At 43.7% G+C, this 20,241-nt stretch overlaps 1 protein-coding gene across 1 annotated transcript in view; it reads left to right on the top strand.

Annotated features, from left to right (window-relative positions):
• Nucleotides 1-20,241, top strand: part of grifin (galectin-related inter-fiber protein) — a 70,176-nt gene that overhangs the window by 23,564 nt on the left and 26,371 nt on the right. The gene's annotated exons all lie outside the window — the stretch shown is intronic.

Below are 20,241 nucleotides of genomic sequence, written 5' to 3' on the forward strand. Positions count from 1 at the left end.
TGCAAGTTTTGCATTTCTTGCGGTTGCAGGGGAAGGAGCCAGGAGTGGAGGTTGGGTTGGTGGGGGGTGTGGACCCTGACGAGGGAGTCACGGAGGGAGTGGTCTTTTCGGAGCGCTGATAGGGGAGGGGAGGGAAATATATCCCTGGTGGTGGGGTCCGTTTGGAGGTGGCGGAAATGATGATGGATGATACGATGTATATGGAGGTTGGTGGGGTGGTAGGTGAGGACCAGTGGGGTTCTGTCCTGGTGGCGATTGGAGGGGCGGGGCTCAAGGGCGGAGGAGCGGGAAGTGGAGGAGATGCAGTGGAGAGCATTGTCGATCACGTCTGGGGGAAAATTGCGGTCTTTGAAGAAGGAGGCCATCTGGGTTGTTCGGTATTGGAAGTGGTCCTCCTTGGAGCAGATACAGCGGAAACGAAGGAATTGGGAATATGGGATCGCATTTTTACAGGGGGCAGGGTGGGAGGAGGTGTAGTCTAGGTAGCTGTGGGAGTCGGTCGGTTTATAGTAAATGTCCGTGTTGATTTGGTCGCCCGAGCTACAAATGGAGAAGTCTAGGAAGGGGAGGGAGGAGTCTGAGATGATCCAGGTAAATTTGAGGTCGGGGTGGAAAGTGTTGGTAAAGTAGATGAACTGTTCAACCTCCTCGTGGGAGCACGAGGTAGCGCCGATTCAGTCATCGATGTAGTAGAGGAAAAGGTGCGGGGTGGGGCCAGTGTAGCTGCGGAAGATGGACTGTTCCATATATCCTACGAAGAGGCAGGCATAGCTGGGGCCCATGCGGGTGTCCATGGCTACTCCTTTGGTTTGGAGGAAGTGGGAGGATTGGAAAGAGAAGTTGTTCAGAGTGAGGACCAGTTCAGTCAGTCGAAGGAGGGTGTCAGTGGAAGGGTACTGGTTGGTTCGGCGGGAAAGGAAGAAGCGGAGGGCTTTGAGTCCTTCATGATGGGGGATGGAGGTGTACAGGGACTGGATGTCCATGGTGAAGATAAGGTGTTGGGGACTGGGGAAGTGAAAATCATGGAGGAGGTGGAGGGTGTGAGTGGATATTTGGTCAGGGATAATGACCAGAGCAATAGGGAACTGGTGGAAAACTACCTGCTCCCTTTGAAAACTAAAAGAGAACCCACAGACCTGTGTGTGACATCAATCAAATGCTGGGGAGCCAGTGAATCATGAACATTAACCCCTTCAGATCTTTCAACCTTTGGCAACATCATAGGGTGGCATGGTGGCTCAGTGGTTAGCATAGCTGCCTCACAGCACCAGGGACCTGGGTTTGATTCCCGTCTTGGGCGTTGATCTGTGTGGAGTTTGCACATTCTCCCCGTGCCTGTGTGGGTTTTGTTTGGGTGCTCTGGTTTCCTCCCACAATCCAAAGATGAGCAGATTAGGTAAATTGGCCATGCTAAATTGCCCAAAGTGTTAAGTGCATTAGTCAAGGGTAAATATAGGGTAGGGGAATGGATCTTGGTGGGTTACTCTTCAAAGGACTTGTTGGGCTGAAGGGTCTGTTTCCATACTGTAGGGAATCTAATCTAATCACCTTTCCCTTTCTGCCATGAACTTTCTCCCATAGTTAATTCATTTTACAATTGCGTAGATAACTAGATTCATTTGACCACGATCCCTAATTTCAGAATGAGTGTTCACATTTTTCTCAGAAGGTTCTATCTTTAGGCTGGAACAGAGCAGTAGGTCTCTTACTTGAGGATCGTTGACCCTGATTCTGACCTGTAGATCATTTCTCCATTCAGGGATCTTTAACATTTTCATAGAAGGATTCATCACGGTCATGACTGATCATCCAACTCAATAGCCCATACCCTTTGATACTATTCGCCCCAAGTGTTATATCTACCCATGTCTTGAGTACATTTGATGTTTTGGCATAACTACTTCCTGTGGTAATGAATTCCATAGGTTCGCCATGCTGTGGGTGAAAAGGTGTCTCCTCATGTCCGTCCTAAATGATCTATGCCAAATCCTCAGACTGTGCCCCCTGGTTCTAGACACACCCACCATTGTAACACCCTCCCTGCATCTACCCTGCCTAGTCCTGTTAGAATTTTATAAATCTGTATAAGATTTCTCTCATTCATCTGAACTCCAGTGAAAGCAATCATAATCGAGTCAATCTCTCCTCATGTGTCGATCCCGCCAGCCCTGAAGTCATCTTGGGAAACCTTCACTGCACTCCCTTGAAAGCAAGAGCATCCTTCCTCAGAAAAGGAAGGCTGAAACCTCACACAATATTCTAGCTGTGCCTCACCAAGGCCTGGAATAACTGCAATAACATTTCCCTACTTGATATCTTTTGGATATTCTTTGTGCGGGCAACATTGTTGTTGTTTCATTAACTTATTTGGAGAACCTTTAATCTCCTGAATGTCCTTCCTGGAAGACAGCCAGTCTTTTGAAATAAGGATATTCTTCCTTGTCATTTCCTAGCATTAAACTCACTGGAATCTCATCTCACCGGATTCTTTATCAGTTCGGATTCCACCAGGTATCTGGGAAGCCAAATGGAACTCTTCCACTGATTTCCTCTTGACTGATTGGTCAATAATGGCTTTATCATGTACCAGTTGTTCTCTTGGTCTGAGTGGGACTCCATCTGATATCTTCAGGGGGTTGATGCATACTGGATTGAACTGAGGAGTATTGATTGTGTATTTTCAGCTCTCTTATGTTTCTTGTGTTGCAGTATTATTACTGTGCTCCTGACCAATGTTGCCTCTAAGCTGCATGGCCAGGCAACCACTGGGAGGTTCAGCTAACATCGATGGCATTGCCTTCTGCCTGTGGAAGCTGCTCTTGATGGTTATCCCAGCAAACCCACACAATCTTATCTCTATAGACTTTAGCTTCAGCTTCTACAGTACGGTAATTGATCTGGTAAATAAGTGACCTCAGCATTAAATTCAACAGGATGCATGTTGATAACTTTGCAATCATCGTACTTCCCTATAAATGCCTTGGTTATCTTTTTTAAAGGAAACTGTTTTACCATATCAAAGTCGTAAGGATTCCAAACTACTTCTTATGCAATTAAAAATGACCCACTTCCATTTCAAATATACCCACAGACTGAGCTTCCACATCCCTCTGTTTGATTTTTTTCCCCCCAATGGTGTTTTCATCTCCAACCTTGAATGTGTGAATGGAATGTGAACATTAACCCCTTCAAGACCATCACCATATTCCCTCTCTGAGTCAAACTCTTAGATGAATATACTATTACACACTGAGACACCAACATTCACAATTAAAGCTATCATCTTATTGCCAATTCATCACAATATTTTTCATCCCTAATGAGTTAGGAAGAAACTATCAAGCTTGTATTACTTAGCAACCTTAAATGTAGTAAAAATACTTTTACCTCCCATCAGCAGTGATTGAATTTAAGTCCAACTTCTGAAGGCGGATGGATTGTATAATTGTACTATGCAGCAAAGTGGAAATTTTCAAGCTGCTTCTTTTCATTTCTCCACATTGCACTGCCTCAGAGTATTGCCTCATTATATTCCAAAATGACAGCAGAACAGGATTCCTGAGCCAGAGCTCATCCACGCTCCCTGTTTCATTTCTTCTTTTTCTCCCTCTTGTTTTTTTTCTTTTTTTTCTTTTACCTTTCATCCTTGGACGGCATCATCAGCGATGTCCGGAGTGTAAGCCAGCGCAGATTCCCGGACTCAGCGTGGACAAGAACCCTCGGCCTCAGCATGGACTTGAACTCTCGGCTTCAGTGTGGACTTAAACCCCTGGCCTCAGCGTGGACTCAGACTGCCATCCTTGGCATGGATTTGGATTCCTGGCCTCAGTGTAGACTTGGACTCCCAGCCTCAGTGTGGACTCAAACTGCTGGCCTCAGCATGGACTTGACTGTCAGCCTCAAGGTGAAGCATGGCGCAGTTTGGATGAAAGGAGTGTTATACTGAACTTCTATTTCTCTATTTTTCTAATTTATTGTTGGACTTTTCATTTCTTTATGTCTCTATTCTTTTGCCCTAAGAATTTCTACTTAAGAATCTGTACCTAAGTATTGTGACAACAATGATTGAGGACTTGACGGCATTAGTTTAAGGTTAGAAGGGAAAGAAAAACAGGGATCCTGATGGGCAACTTTTTTCACACAGAGAGTGGTACGCATATGGAATGAGCTATCAGCGGAAGTGGTTAAAGTGGGTATACTAACAACGTTTAAAGCCATTTGGACAAATACATGTACAGGAAAAGTTTAGAAGGATATGGGCTGTAAAATTATGGTTTTATAATGTTGACAGAAAGGGGTGAGGCACAATTGGAACAAAGGTTGAGGGATTCCAGAACAACAGCCAAAGAGATAAAAGGCAATGTGGTGGAAAGAATGGAAATGTAAATTGGGAGGAAATGATAGGTGCAAAAAGGAGAAAATATGCCCTCACTTGTATACAGACTATCAATTACATCTATTTTCACTTGCTCCTCATTTGACAATGGCATTAAAAAAAACATGTCCGTCTCATTCATTCCCAAAAGAAACCGTATTGGACTCCTTTAATATCAACTCTGTTCCTCTCTCTTTGATGCTGCCAAATCTGCTGAGTTTCTCCAGCACTTTTTAAAAACATTTCCAGCATCTGCTATATTTTGCTTTTATCTGAGTGAGGAAGAGACTACTTGGATAACTCTAACAATGAGCTAGCATGGGCATAATGGACCAAATGGCCAATTTCAATAAGATCCCATGATTTTGGGTCAGATGAGGATATGATGTGTAGCTTTTATCTTGCATGTTGGCCCAGCACAATTTTCATTTCGTAACTTAAAAAGCAGTAACTGCATCCAAGCAGTTACCACCATACCAGTGTGGCATTTCACAGGAAATCTCTGAACAGATATTTAATACTTTGATCCAGTGTGACAGTACTGGGCTGCTGTTTATATAAATAGACTTTCGGGGGTATCAGCTTGCTCTGACACTGCATCATTTTGGCAAAACATCTTCCGAGAATGAAATCAATCAGTGGAAAATACTATTAAGCCAAGGAATTTGTAGTTGTCAACTGTTAAAAATTTTAAGCTTCAATAAGAATTTGACATTCAAAGCAATGGTATTATAGTAATCCACTTGTGTGTAGTGCTCAGCAAAGCCAAATCTACAGAGTGGAAAATGTGAATAGACATTAGGACAATAAAATATCTCGGAGGGACAAGCTCAACAGCGATGTGTCAGACGAAAACAGCTCACCCAGCATGTCTGCAGCTTTGATTAAATTCAGACACAGTGTTATTACAGGATGCACACCTATTCTGTGCTCAGATCACAGCATCACTGACCAATCAATCATGGTTAATGCATACAGGAAGACATTAGTTTAAAAAGATGACAAGCCTCACTCATGGTTCAATTGACAATGCACTATCTGGTGCCAAATTGTACTCTGCAAACCACCCAACTCTTGGCTTTATTTCCCTTATCCATGCTGAGTGAGCTGATTTCAGTGGTGGTGAGTGTGGTAGATAAGACAGCCTCTGTGGCTGCAGGTTCGTGTCCCTGATCACTAGTCGAATGAATGTTGCAAATATGTAGGCAAAAGTGAGGACTGCAGATGCTGGAAACCAGACTCTCGATTAGAGTTCTAGGCTTTTGTCAAAAACGTCAATATTCCTGCTCCTTGGATGCTGCCTGACCTGTTGCGCTTTTCCAGCACCACTCTAATCTAGACTGTTGCAAATATGTGTCTATGTCAGGATATTCAGCCTTGACTGGCTCAATGGTCATATTCATCTACTGAAAAAAAATAGACTTGCATTTATATCGCTTCTTTCGTAACTTCAAGACATCCCAAAGTACTTTCCTATCAATGGGTTCTCTTGTAGTGTCATAACTGCTATAGTCAATGGAACAGCCAACTTGTTCACAGCAAGGTTCCACAACTCAGCAATTAAACAGTCAGCAGAATGTAATGAGTGTTTTATTTGTGTGCTTTAGGATGCCAACTGCTACCAACATGTGGTTGGGAAAATTTGATGCCACCAAGTAAGTCATAATAGGATGATGCAGTTTTTTGCATTAGGTACAAGTTACATCAGTAAGATGAATATTATTATTAAGGTAATGAGGATCCCTCGGATATGTGGGGGCATGTAAGATCCCAAATTGCTCTGTTTTTCTTTTACCCAAGTCTTTTGGTATCATCTGATTAATTGGAGCCAAATGCAGTCTCCAACATTACCCTCTTAGAACCATATTCTTGTACAATGTCTTTCACTATGCCTTCTTCTCATAATTAACATGTGTACATTTACATTATCCCATCATCCTCCAAATCTCTGCCTTTACAAAGTCAAACAATCTGGAGGTTTCAGGATTCTTCTAGAATATGTTTTCTTCGGTCTTGGAGATTTGGTTGGTCTTTGGCTTAAAGGCTGTTGATCTTGAGTTTGTCAAGTCTTTTGACACTGAGGGACCTCAAAACTCCTGGAACTTCTTTGCTGAGTGTATCATTCCTGCTAAACCAGAATTTCATTCATGAACCTATCTGGAGGATCCTTAACTTCCTGAAATGCCCTTTGTAGTGTATCTCCTGTCTAATGAGATGAGGAATTTGCTCACATGTCTGTGGGACCTTTAATCTCATGAAACTCCTTTATGGAAGACAGCTACATTATTGAAACAGAATCCCAGATTTTGCAGTATCCCAGATTTCACAATCAGTCAGTCTTTTCTTAAAATATCATTATTCTGTGGAGGTTGATCATTTCACTTCAGTGTTGGTTCCCACAGAGTTGTATGCAGCCCATCTGTGGTCAGCAAAGTTTTGGAAAGACTTCTGAGGGATAGGATTTATGACTATTTGGCAAAGCACAGTGTGATTAAAGGCAGTCAGCATGGCTTTGTGAGGGGCAGGTCATGCCTCACAAATCTTATTGAATTCTTTGAGGAGGTGACAAGACAGGTTGATGAAGGTCGAGCAGTGGATGTGGTATATATGGACTTCAGCAAGGCATTTAATAAGGTTCCCCATGGTAGGCTCATTCATAAAGTCAGGAAGTATGGGATACAGGGAGATTTGGCTATCTGGAATTAGAATTGGCTGGCTGACAGAAGGCAGAGAGTGGTTGTAGATGGAAAGTATTCAGTGTTGAGTGGGGTCTGGCAGGGCTCTGTTCTTGGGCCTCTGCTCTTTGTAGTTTTTATAAATGACTTGGATGAGGAAGTTGAGGGGTGGGTTAGCAAATTTGCAGATGACACAAAGGTTGGAAGTGTCATTGATAGTATAGAGGGCTACTGCAGGCTGCAATGTGACATAGACAGGATGCAGAGCTGGGCTGAGAAATGGCAGATGGAGTTCAACCTGGATAAATGTGAAGTGATGCATTTTGGAAGGTCAAACTCAAATGCTGAATATAGGATTAAAGACAGGATTCTTGGCAGTGTGGAGGAGCAGAGGGATCTGGGTGTTCAAGTACATTGATCCCTCAAAATTGCCACCCAAGTAGGGTTGTTAAGAAATCATATGGTGTTTTGGCTTTCATTAACAGGGGGATTGAGTTTAAGAGCTGCGAGGTTTTGCTACAGCTCTACAAATCCCTGGTGAGACCACACTTGGAATATTGTGTCCAATTCTGGTCACCCTACTATAGGAAAGATACAGAGGCTTTGGAGAGGGTGCAAAGAAGGTTTACCAGGATGCTGCCTGGACTGGAGGGCTTGCCTCATGAAGAAAGGTTGAATAAGCTCGGACTGGAGAGAAGAAGAAAAAAAGGAGACCTGATCGAGGTATGCAAGGTGGAATAGATAGAGTCAATAGCCAGAGACTTTTCCCTAGGGCAGGATTGACTGGTAAAAGGAGTCATAGTTTGAAGATATTAGGAAGAAGGTATAAAGGAGACATCATTCCTCTGTACCCTTCCTATCCATGTACCTATTTTAAGTGTTACGATTGTACCTGCCTCAACCACTTTCTCTGGCAGCCTCTGGTAGGTTCTTTATACAGAGAGTTGTGAATGCATGGAATGCATTGCCAGCGGTGGTGGTGGAAGCAGAGTCATTGGGGACATTTAAGCAACTGCTGGATATACACATGGACAGCAGTGAGTTGAGGGGTGCGTAGGCTAAGTTATTATATTTTACATTAGGATTAAACCTCGGCACAACATCGTGGGCCAAAGGGCCTGTTCTCTGCAGTATTTTTCTATGTTCTATGTTCTATCTCCAATCTGTGTAAACAATATCTTACTCTCAATCTGTTGTTGAATCAGGGGAACTCCTGACTTCAACTTTCAGATTTAGTTGAATATCTTCACATATTCTGTATGATTGCCTTGGTGGTGAACCAAGCATCATCAGTCATACTAACTGAAGATTGCTGCTTGAGTATTGCTCCATCATTGGGCCTGGCTATTCTTGCTTGGAAGACAAAGAGTTGAAATAATCCTCTTAAATTTGTACTATATCACCACCTAACATCAAACTCGAATCTGCACATTGTTGTCCAGGCTGTATTAGGGCCTGAACAATCTCATGACCGCCATGACCAGGGCCTCAAAGCCCTCCATTTTTTCCTCTCCAGACGTCCCAACAGTACCCTTCCACTGACACTCTCATTCGTTTGGCCGAACTGGTCCTCACCCTTAACAATTTCTCCTTTGAATCCTCCCACTTTCTCCAGACCAAAGGCGTAGCCATGGGCACACGTATGGGCCCCAGCTATGCCTGTCTCTTTGTTGGCTATGTAGAACAGTTGATCTTCCGTAATTACACCGGCACCACTCCCCACCTCTTCCTCCGCTACATTGATGACTGCATTGGCGCCACCTCATGCTCCCGCGAGGAGGTTGAGCAATTCATCAACTTCACCAACACATTCCACCCTGACCTTAAATTTACCTGGACCATCTCTGACACCTCCCTCCCCTTCCTGGACCTCTCCATCTCCATTAGTGACGACCGACTTGACACTGACATTTTTTACAAACCCACCGACTCCCACAGCTACCTGGATTACACCTCTTCCCACCCTATCTCTTGCAAAAATGCCATCACATATTCCCAATTTCTCCGCCTCCGCCATATCTGCTCCCAGGAGGACCAGTTCCACCATAGAACACACCAGATGGCCTCCTTCTTTAGAGACCGCAATTTCCCTTCCCATGTGGTTAAAGATGCCCTCCAACGCATCTCGTCCACATCCCGCTCCTCCGCCCTCAGACCCCACCCCTCCAACCGTAACAAGGACAGAACACCCCTGGTGCTCACCTTCCACCCTCCAAACCTTCGCATAAACCAAATCATCCGCCGACATTTCCGCCACCTCCAAACCAACCCCACCACCAGGGATATATTTCCCTCCCCACCCCTTTCCACCTTCCGCAAAGACGGTTCCCTCCGTGACTACCTGGTCAGGTCCACACCCCCCTACGACCCACCCTCCCATTCTGGCACTTTCCCCTGCCACCGCAGGAACTGTAAAACCTGCGCCCACACCTCCTCCCTCACCTCTATCCGAGGCCCTAAAGGAGCCTTCCACATCCATCAAAGTTTTACCTGCATATCCACTAATATCACTTATTGTATCCGTTGCTCCCGATGTGGTCTCCTCTACATTGGGGAGACTGGGCGCCTCCTAGCAGAGCGCTTTAGGGAACATCTCCGAGACACCCGCACCAATCAACCAAACCGCCCCGTGGCCCAACATTTCAACTCCCCCTCCCACTCTGCCGAGGACATGGAGGTCCTGGGCCTCCTTCACCGCTGCTCCCTCACCACCAGACACCTGGAGGAAGAATGCCTCATCTTCCGCCTCAGAACACTTCAACCCCAGGGCATCAATGTGGACTTCAACAGTTTCCTCATTTCCCCTTCCCACACTTTGCCCTCGTTCCAAACTTCCAGTTCAGCACTGTCTCCTTGACTTGTCCGGACTTGTCCGACCTGCCTAGCTCCTTTTCCACCTATCCACTCCACCCTCCCCTCCCTGACCTATCACCTTCATCCCCTCCCTCACTCACCCATTGTACTCTATGCTACTCTCTCCCCACCCCCACCCTCCTCTAGCTTATCTCTCCACGCTTCAGGCTCACTGCCTTTATTCCTGATGAAGGGCTTTTGCCCGAAATGTTGATTTCGCTGCTCGTTGGATGCTGCCTGAACTGCTGTGCTCTTCCAACACCATAATCCTGAACAATCTCAGTTAAAGATTCAACAATAGGCTCGAGTGACTTGCAATGCCCAATCTTTTTAACCAGTTAAGTGTTGTTTTTCCCTTTCCATGGATTGTCTGAAAGCTGTTTGATGGTTCAGCTGCTGAGGCTGATGACCCTCTGTACGAATAGTTCTTAAAGCCGCAGAGACCTTCAAGCCATAAGTGTCCAATCCTGCTCTCGGATCCAGGGGAGTCCTTTGCTTTTGGGACCACTGGAATTTTCACTCTTACTACCTTGTGATACAAAGCGATAAGTCCATCACTGCTATCATGTTACATGTGCTGTGATGCCAATCACTACCAGCTTGTAGCTGGACAGTTTGCTGCCACCGAATGGGTCCTAACAAGAAGGAAATCCTAATCTGAAACACGGTACAGTTTACAATGCGATAGCAAGTACAAGCTTTAGTAGTAAAACATTGGGTTGGATTTTTAAAGACCAGATAATTAGAATCCCAGGAGAGATGGGAATTGTGTACAGAATTCAAACTCTCCAATGGGATTATCTCCAAGGCAGACTCCAAAGGAATTATCTGGGAAATTGAGTATTCGACTGGGCAATTTGTCTACTCCTGGAACTTTCTGAAAGTCTCCATCTAAATTAAAGACTTAAGTCAGAGGTTTCCACTGCAACTGTGTGAATAACTACTCAGGAAAAGTTTGACAATTAGAAACTGAGTCTGTCTCCCAAGGAAACATTCAGCTCACCCCAACCTACCTCACACACACACAACCACCCAGAAACCGAATATCCCTCCTCCACCACGCTGATGTGGCACAGCCCTAACACTGAAACCTATCCCTGCCCTACCCCACCATCGGACTCAATGGCCACACCCTCATGCCGAGAACCTGACACACCCAGGGGCCTGATCCCTTACCCTGTCACCAGATCCAACTTTTTCAACCAACGCTGAACCCAATCCTCACTGTCCTGCATCAGGCAGAATAAATGCTATCCATTCACCTTGGTTCTAGGCCTGATATCTCCTCCTCCTGCCCGCCACAAGGAAAAAGATTCCTGTGTTATCATTTTGTGTTTCTGGTGTGTCAACCAATTCTCAGTCCGTGCCAATATGTTACATCCACCACATAACCTTTGTTATTTGTTATTTACATAAATGATCTGGACGAGAATACACAAGGTATGATTCGTAAGTTGTGTGAATGACACAAAATTAGGAGGTACCATGATCAGTGAAGAAGGTTATCAAAAATTACAGAGGGATCTTGATCAGATGGGGAAGTGGGCTGAGGATTGGCAAACGTAGTTCAATACAGATAAGTGTGAGGGGTTGCACTTTGGAAAGTCTGCCTTGGAAGGTTAGATCAAACGGAATCCAGGAGGAGTGGCACATTGGATACACAGTTGGCTTGATGCTAGGAAGCAGAGAGTAATAATGGAAGAATGCTTGTCAGACTGGACGCCTGTGACATATAGAATGCCTCAGAGGCCAGTGCTGGGTCCATTGCTGTTTGTTATCTCTATCAATGATTCAGAAGAAAATGAATAAGGCATGATTAGTCAGTTTTCAGAAGACACTAAAGTAGGAGGTATCATGAACAGTGATGAAGGTTATCAGAAATTGCAGCAGAACTGCTACCTCACAGTGCCAGAGACCCAGGTTTGATTCCAGCCTCAGGCGAATCTGCGTGTGTTTCCTCCAGGTGCTCCAGTTTCTTCTCACAATTTAAAGATGTGCAGGTTAGGTGAATTGGCTGTGCTAAATTGCCCATAATCTTCAAGGATGTGTAGGTTACGTGCATTAGTCAGGGGTTATATGTAGGGGAATGGGTTACTTTTTGGAGGTTTGATGTGGACTTGTTAGGCCATAGGTCCTGTTTCCACACTGTAGGGACTCTATGATTCTATGACCTTGATCAGCTGAGGAAGTGGGCCAGGAAATGGCAAGTATAGTTTAGTATAGATAAGTGCGGGGTCTTGCATTTTGGAAAGTCAAGTCAAAGTAGAAGTTTCATAGTGAATGGTAGGGCCTTAAGGAGTGTAGTGGAATGGAGGGACTTTGGAGTTCAGTTGCACAGTTCTCTGAAAGTTGCATCACAGATAGACAGGGCAATGAAGAAGCCTTTTGGTACACTGGTCTTCAATAGTCAGGACATTGGTGTAGAAGTTGGGAAGTTATGCTGCAGTTGTACAGGACATTGGTGAGGCTACACATGGAGTAATGTGTTCAGTTTTGGTCATCTTCCTGTAGGAAGGATGTTATTTACCTGGAAAGAGTGCAGATAAAATTACAAGGATGTTGTCAGGACTCGACAGTCTGAGTTATAGGGAGAGGTTGAACAGGTTAAGACTTTTGTTCTTCAGCGTGTAGGAGTGTGGGGGGTGTACAAGAAGTGTACAAGTTCATGAGAGGCATGGAGATGGTGAATGCACTCAGGTTTGGGGAATTGCAGATTAGAGAGCATCAGTTTAAGGTTAGAAGGGAAAGAATAAAAGGGAACCTGAGGGGCAACTTTTTTTATACAGAGGGTGGCACGCATATGAGCTTCCAGTAGAAGTGGTTGAGGTGGGTACATTAACAACATTTAAAAGGCATTTGGACAACTACATGGATAGGGAAGAAATAGAAGGGTGTAGGCCAAGTGCAAGGAAACAAGGTTAACATTGATGGACATTTTGCTTGGTATGGACCAGTTTGAGCCGAAGGGCCTGTCTCCATGCTGTAGGACTCTATAACTCTATGACTCTATGACTCGAAACCAATGCTGGCTTTGTCTAATCCCATTTATGTTTTTAAAATGTTCTGTTATCTCATCACAAACATTTTTACTGTTATTGATGTTTGGCTGTCTCATCTGTAATTTCTTCTTTTACTCTCCCTCCTTTTTTAAACAGTGAGGTTACATTTGCCACCCTTTAATCAGTATGACCTGCCCTGGTAAGCTGTTGGCCTTTTATCTCATTAACTCGCCCAGCACTATTTTCTTACTAATACATACTGGTTTCCTTCAATTCCACCCTCTCATTAGACCCATAGTTTCCTACCATTTCCATGGAGTTATTTGTAGCTTTTTTTTGTGAACACAGACCAAAGTACGTGTTCGTTCTTCTGCCATTTCTTTCTTCCCCATTATGATTTTCCTACATTTCTGACTACAAGGTCTTTTCCCTCTTTACTAAGTTTTGTCTCTTCACATTGCTGTAAAAACCTTTACAGTCAGTTTCTATACTCTGTTCAATTTTACTCACATACTCTTTGCCCTTTTTGTTGAATTCTGAAATTCTCCCAATCCTTAGGCGTTTTTTGACAATTTATCTCGTCTCCTCTTTGGATGTAATTTCTTTTATAGGGTATAATTGAATTAACTTTCCTCTTTTAGCTTTGTGCCAGACAGAAATGAATAATTGTTGCAAATCATGCACGCATTCTTAAAATATGAACCAATGTCAATTTACTGTCAACTCCTTTCACAAGATTTCCACTAGCCCCTCTGGTAAATAATTGACATAAGTGCCTACTTTTATAAGTTTTCCTTTGCGACAAATGACCTCATATTGGCAATCAGAACTGATCTGTTCATAAGAACACAATCTGTCAAATGTGATAGTTTGATTATAATATAATCACAGAACCCTACAGTGAGGAAGCAGGCCATTTAGCCTCCCTGGTCTACACCGACCCTCTGAAGAACACCACACTCAGACCCATGCCTCTGCCCTATCCTTGTAACCCTACATTGTCCATGCCCAATCCACCTACCCTGGAGATCCTTGGACTGTGTGTAATAACTGGAGCACCCAGAGGAAACCCACACAGGCTCAGGATGAACATGCAAACCCCATATATATAGTCACCCAAGGCTGGAATCATACCCTAGTTCTGTGATGCAGCTGCTGTAACCACTGAATCTGAACCAGTCTGACACAAGATTGAGATACAGACTCTAACCTCACACCTTTAATGCATTGTCTGAGCTGAGATGTCACTTGTTTTGCAAAAAATCCTTAAGTTATCTTGAGAATGTGACTTAAAAGAAGTTCTGGGATTTACATATTAATGAACCGAAACCTGCAACCTATTCAACATATCATTTCAGTTGCACGACACTGTAATCTTTTGCTATAACTTCTGTATCTTGCGGTCCTACTCCACAGCTACCTGATAAAGGAGCAGCGCTCCGAAAGCTAGTGCTTCCAAATAAAGCTGTTGGACTATAACCTAGTGTTGTATGATTTTTAACTCTATCCTTCCTGTAGTGTAGCGACCAGAGCTGCATGTAGGACTCCAGCTGTGTGTCCTTGCCTGTGGTGCCTGAAAGAATAAAGAGAATCAGGGACTTATCCCCAGTGTCTGAAACAATGTTTATTTTTCAATCACTATCACAAGGAACACACTGGGGAGAATTAAATGCCCTCACCCTATGGCAAGGTTAAGAGATGGAGGGGCATGTCATGAAATGGGAACTTAATATATAGGCCCCTGTCACTGTTTATTAACTGCTAGCAATACTCATGATGACATTTCTCATCCCATTGCAATCGAAGACGACTGAGTTTCTCCTTTCCAATCCTGTTTAAGGATGGGGTTTTCTCATCAGGAAGTTCCTGACAAAGGGCTCCAGCCCAAAATGTCGATTTTCCTGCTCCTCGGATGCTGCCTGACCTGCTGTACTTTTCCAGCAACACCTTCTCAACTCTGATCTCCAGCATCTCCAGACCTCACTGTCTCCTTTTCTCATTCAAAGGAACTCAGTGCCTGATTTAGGGATCAGACATTCAGAAGGAGATACCCATGGCCATCTCCAACCCCTGCTCACTGCATTCTCCTCCCTGCAATTCCTCTCTTGCAATCACTCACTTAAGCTGAAGGGATGTGTGAGATTTAATGGACCAAGGGAACAATTGATGGACATATTCATTAAGGATTAATTGCAAGACAATTGGATGTGAACTAATGAGGTGAGAGGTTTATGGAGTGTGGCTAACTGAAATTAAGCTCAAATAAAAGTGTGGCCCTGAATTCTATTTCAATACACTTTTGGATTGTAACATTGGTAGCAGAGGCTGGTTGAAATATAAAGTTTTAGGATATGATTATTAACCCAGTCTCTCCTCATAACTGAGGCTATTCCATCCTAGAAACATCCTGATGAATCCTCTCTGTACCCTCTCCAGTACAATCGCATCCTTCAAACAGTGTGGTGACCAGAACTACATGTTCCATCCATGCTTAACCAATGTTTTATAAAATTGCAACAAGATTTCCTTGCTCCCCAGCTAATGAAGACAAACATATTGTATGTTTTCTTCACCATCTTTTCTATCTGTACTGACAACTTTTCTATCTGTACACCAAGATTCCTCTGTTCCTCAGTACTCCCTAGGGACATACCATTCATTGTGTAAATCCTTCCCTTATTTGATGTCCCAAAATGCATCACCTTGCACTTATCAGAGTTAAATTCCGTCTGCCTTGCTCTGCCCAATTTACCATTTGATCAATATCACACTGTAGTCTGAGTTCATCCCCCTCACTATCAATAACACCTCCAATTTTTGTGTCATCTGCAAACTTACTTATTATACCTTCTACATTCAAATCCAAACCATTAATGTGCAAATACAAATAACAAGGGTTCCAGCATCAAACCCTGTTCCATTGGTCACAGATTTCCATTCACAAAAACAACTCTCCACCATCACTCTTTGCTTCCTGTTTCCAGGCCAATTTTGGATCTAGTTTGCCAATTTGTCTTGGATCCCACAGGCTCTTAAATTTTGGACAAGCCTTCCATGTGGGTCCTCATCAAAGGCCTCAGTAAAATCCATGTCAATTGCGCTACCCTCAACAATATATATAGTCAACTTTTCAAAAAACGTAACTAAATTAGCCAGGCGTAATCTCCTTATATGAAATCCATGCTGACTATCCCTGATCGATCTCTGTTTTTCCAAGTGTGGATTAATCCTCTCCCTCAGAATTTTTGCCAAAATTTCCCCACTACTGAAGCCGGACGAACTGGTCTGTAATTACCAGGCCTATCCCTGCTGCCCTTCTTGAACAAAGGAACCACATTAGGTATCCTTCAATCATCTGGTACTTCACCAGGGTTCGGTGAAATATTAATATCTCCATCAGGGCCACAGCAATCTCCTTCCTTACCTCTCACAGCAGTCTGGGATGCATCTCATCAGGCCCTGCACTGATACACTGACTTATGCACTTTTATGCTTGCTAAAGCATCCTCCTTATTCATTTTAACATTCTGTAGAACCTGATGAAGGGCTTTTGCCTGAAATGTTGATTTTCCTGCTCCTCGGATGCAGCCTGACCTGCTGTGCTTTTCCAGCACCACTCTAATCTAAACTCTGATTTCCAGCATCTGCAGTCCTCACTTTTGCCTATGCTGTAGAACCTCACCAACCCAAGTGAAATCCCCAGCTACGATGTTTCTCTCCTTTGTGAATGTTCACATGAGAAATATTCACTTAAGAGCTCTGCTCCACACACAGATTGCCCCTTTGGTAGTTCAATAGACCCCACTTTTTCCAGGTAATCCTCTTACTCTCAATTTACATGTGAAATGACTTGGTGTTTTCCTTGATCTTTTCTGCCAAATATATTTCATAATCAGTCTTTGCCTACTTAATTTCTCTTTTAAGCAACCCCCTATACTTGCTATGCATCTGAAGAACCTCCCTTGTTTTGGATTTAATATATGCTTCCTCCTTTGTCTTTATCAAACTCTCAATATTCCCTGGACTAGCTGTCCTTGCCCTTTATTCTTAAAGGAACACACTGGCCCTGATGTCTCACTATACTACTTTTAAAAGGCTCCTTTTTTCCTACAAGTCTTACCTACAAGTAGCTGACCCCAATCTCTGTTTTCCAGATCCTGTCTTAAGGTATCAAAATTGGCCTTCTCCTAATTTAGGCACTTAACTTCTGCACTATCGTTATCCCTTTCCATAATAAATTTGAAACCTATAGCGTTATAGTCACTAACCCCAAAATGTTCACCATGGAAATTTCATCCACTTGACTGGCTTTATTCCCGACGATTACATCTCGCACTGCCCTACCTCTCGTTGGGCGATCTATGTACTGCCACAAAAAAACTATCCTGGATGGACTTTAAAAATTCTACCCCATCTAATCCTTTCACACAAAAGACGATCCATGTTAATATTAGGAAACTTGAAATCCCCTATAACAATAACCTTAATCCTCTCACACCTCTCTTTGATTTACCTGCATATCTGCTTCTCTTTCTCGCTCTCTCTCTCTCTCTCTCTCTCTCGCTCTCTCACTCACTCACACACACACTGTTGGGAGGTCTGTAGTATGAACCCAGCAAAGCAATCACCCTTTTTAAAATTTCTGAACTCTACCCAGATGGCCTGATTTGAAGAGCTTTCTAGAACATCCTCCCTCATTACTGCGGTGATGTTTTTCTTTATTTTTAGTGCAATGCCACCACGTCACCCTGGGCATAGTCAACATAGATTTCTGAATGGGAAATTGTGCATGACAAACGTGTTGGAGTTTAATTGAAGATGTTACTAGCAAAACTGATATAGGACAGCCTATGGATGCACTATAGTTCGATATTCAGAAGGCTTTTGATAAAGTCCCCCACAGGAGTTAGGTTAGAGGGGTTAAAGCACATGCATTAGGAGGTAATGCATTAGTGCAAATTAATGATTGGCTAGTAGGCAGAAAACAGAAAGGAGGAATAAATGGGTCATTCCCATGTTGGTAGACTCACTTTTGGGATACCACAGGAATCCGTACTTGTGCCCTAGCTGTTCTCAATGCATATCAATGATTTGGAGGTGGGGACCAAATGTAATAATTTCCAATATTGTGGATGATACAAAGGTAAGTGGGAATGTGTGTTGGGAGGAAGATGGCAAATGGCTTCAGGAGGATTTGGACACTGTTGGTGAATGGGAAAGAAAATGGCGGAGGGAACATTATGTGGAAAAATCCCACTTTGCTGGGCAGAATCAATTTTCAACCGAGGCAGCATCATAAAACACAGAACATAGGACATAGAACTGTATAGCCCAGTCCGACCTTTCAGCCCAAGATATTGTGTCAAACATGATGCCTTCTGCCTGGCCTTGATCCATATCCTTCCATACCTTGCCTATTCATGTGCTTATCTAAAAGTTCCTTAAACACCCCTATTGTATCTGCCTCCACCACTATCCCTAAGCAGCGTGTTCCAGACTCTTACCACTCTCCTATATGGGGTAAGATCAGAAAAGTGATCGGATAAAGAATTGCTATCAAGGAAAAGATGCTGAATTTTACATTGAACGTCCAGAGAACAATCTCACTAGTGAGTGGCAAGAGGCTGATTTGCATTAACACTTCATTTGTACCTACTTTCGTCTTGTTTACATGCAGTTTGTTATTTTCTCATGTGGCAGAGAGAAACTAGAGGTGACAGTTCCTGGCATGAAGGCCTGAGTGGGGACTTGGAAGCTACAGCTTACTGCTTACTCCACCAGCAATCCTCAACACCTCAGGCACAATCTGTGGGCAGTGGTTACTTGCATGCATACCCTCCCAGCAGTAAAGTCTGGCATCTTCCTGACCACATCATCTTGGATATCTCAGAGTCATTTAAAATAGTTTCTCCACTTCAGAACACAGAACAGTACAGCACAAGAATGGGCCCTTCGGCCCACAATGTTGCGGAGGAAGGTTCAAAAGAGATGTGAAGGTGTCTGGAGAGCGCTGACAGGGGAGGTGGGAGAAGTAGATGTGATAGGGGCATGCAAGGAATGGAGGGATATGGACCAAGGGAGGGCAGAAGGGATTAGTTTAAATTGAGAGCATGTGCGGCACAACGTCATAAGCCAAAGGGCCTGTTCCTGTGTTGTACTGTTCTATGTTCCACACGAACAGCCACCTGAAGGTAGAATTGAATCCAGGTCCCTGGCTCTGTGGGGTAGCAATGCTAACCACTGAGCCACCATACCACTGTGGTGGATGCTGAAGAGCTTGGAGAGTCTTTGAGGAGGAAGATGAGGGCATTGACCAGGAGGAAAATCCCCTTCAACATGAGAGATTGCAACAGCAACAGGCACAGCAAGTCAGACTGGACTTCACGAACACCCATTTCCAGTTGGATATGAGCCGACCACAGTGATTATTATCATGAGCAATAATTTGTTATGACACAAAAGGTCTCTGTTAGTTCCCGGAAGCAAAGGCAGTATTTGTTCTTTTTCTTTGTTTTTGCTGTTGCTCATTAAAAGTTAATGTTTTTAACAAATTGAATAAAAGCTTTCCGGTATGTGATGCTCCCACAGTGAACAAGGAGAAGATGTTATCCTGAACACTAGGGGAGGGGTAGCACTCCCTTAGACAGTATTCTAACATGGTGTGAAGCTAAGGACAGGTAGCCTGTGTACCTTGATTCTTGTAGTTGCAGTTACAAAGGCAATTGAACAAATGGATGATGTAGTAAAGCAGTCAAACATTTATAAAAAGTGAGCTTGTATTTCCAATGAAGAGACACCATGTGCCTTCGGAAGCTTTTGTTTTACATTCCCCTCTCACCATGTGCACTGTGAAAGGGAGATCTGGGCTGGCAGTGCTTGTCCTAGTGGAGAGCTGGGATTTTAATATGGTCCTGGAAACCATGAGATGTCCCAGCTGTGGCACGCACCTGATATCTCAAGCAGGGCATTGTCAGGCATAGGAAGACGAGCAATGGAGAATTCTTTCTCCCTAACAGATGAAATTCTCCAAAATTGACACTTAGTGTATTTTTGGTAAATTTCAGCCCTTTCTCATAAATTACTTATCAGGCAGCAAGGAGGTTAGGTCCACGGACCACCCATGGGTGCCACTTGACTGATCTGGGGGAGGGCAGGGTTGAAGCACTGGTTTCCAGTGTAGTCATTCCTATCTATTCTCCTTTCATCAAAAGGTTTTATGTCTGATTCACAGCCACAGACTAAACACAGCTTTCCTGTGTTTGGCACACATCTCCCCGCATCTGCTTTGTCAGGTCGGTAATCCTGTCCCACGTGGTACCAATTCTTCTTTATATTTGCT

The sequence above is a fragment of the Chiloscyllium punctatum genome, chromosome 40 (assembly GCF_047496795.1).
Source record: "Chiloscyllium punctatum isolate Juve2018m chromosome 40, sChiPun1.3, whole genome shotgun sequence".
Taxonomy (NCBI): domain Eukaryota; kingdom Metazoa; phylum Chordata; class Chondrichthyes; order Orectolobiformes; family Hemiscylliidae; genus Chiloscyllium; species Chiloscyllium punctatum.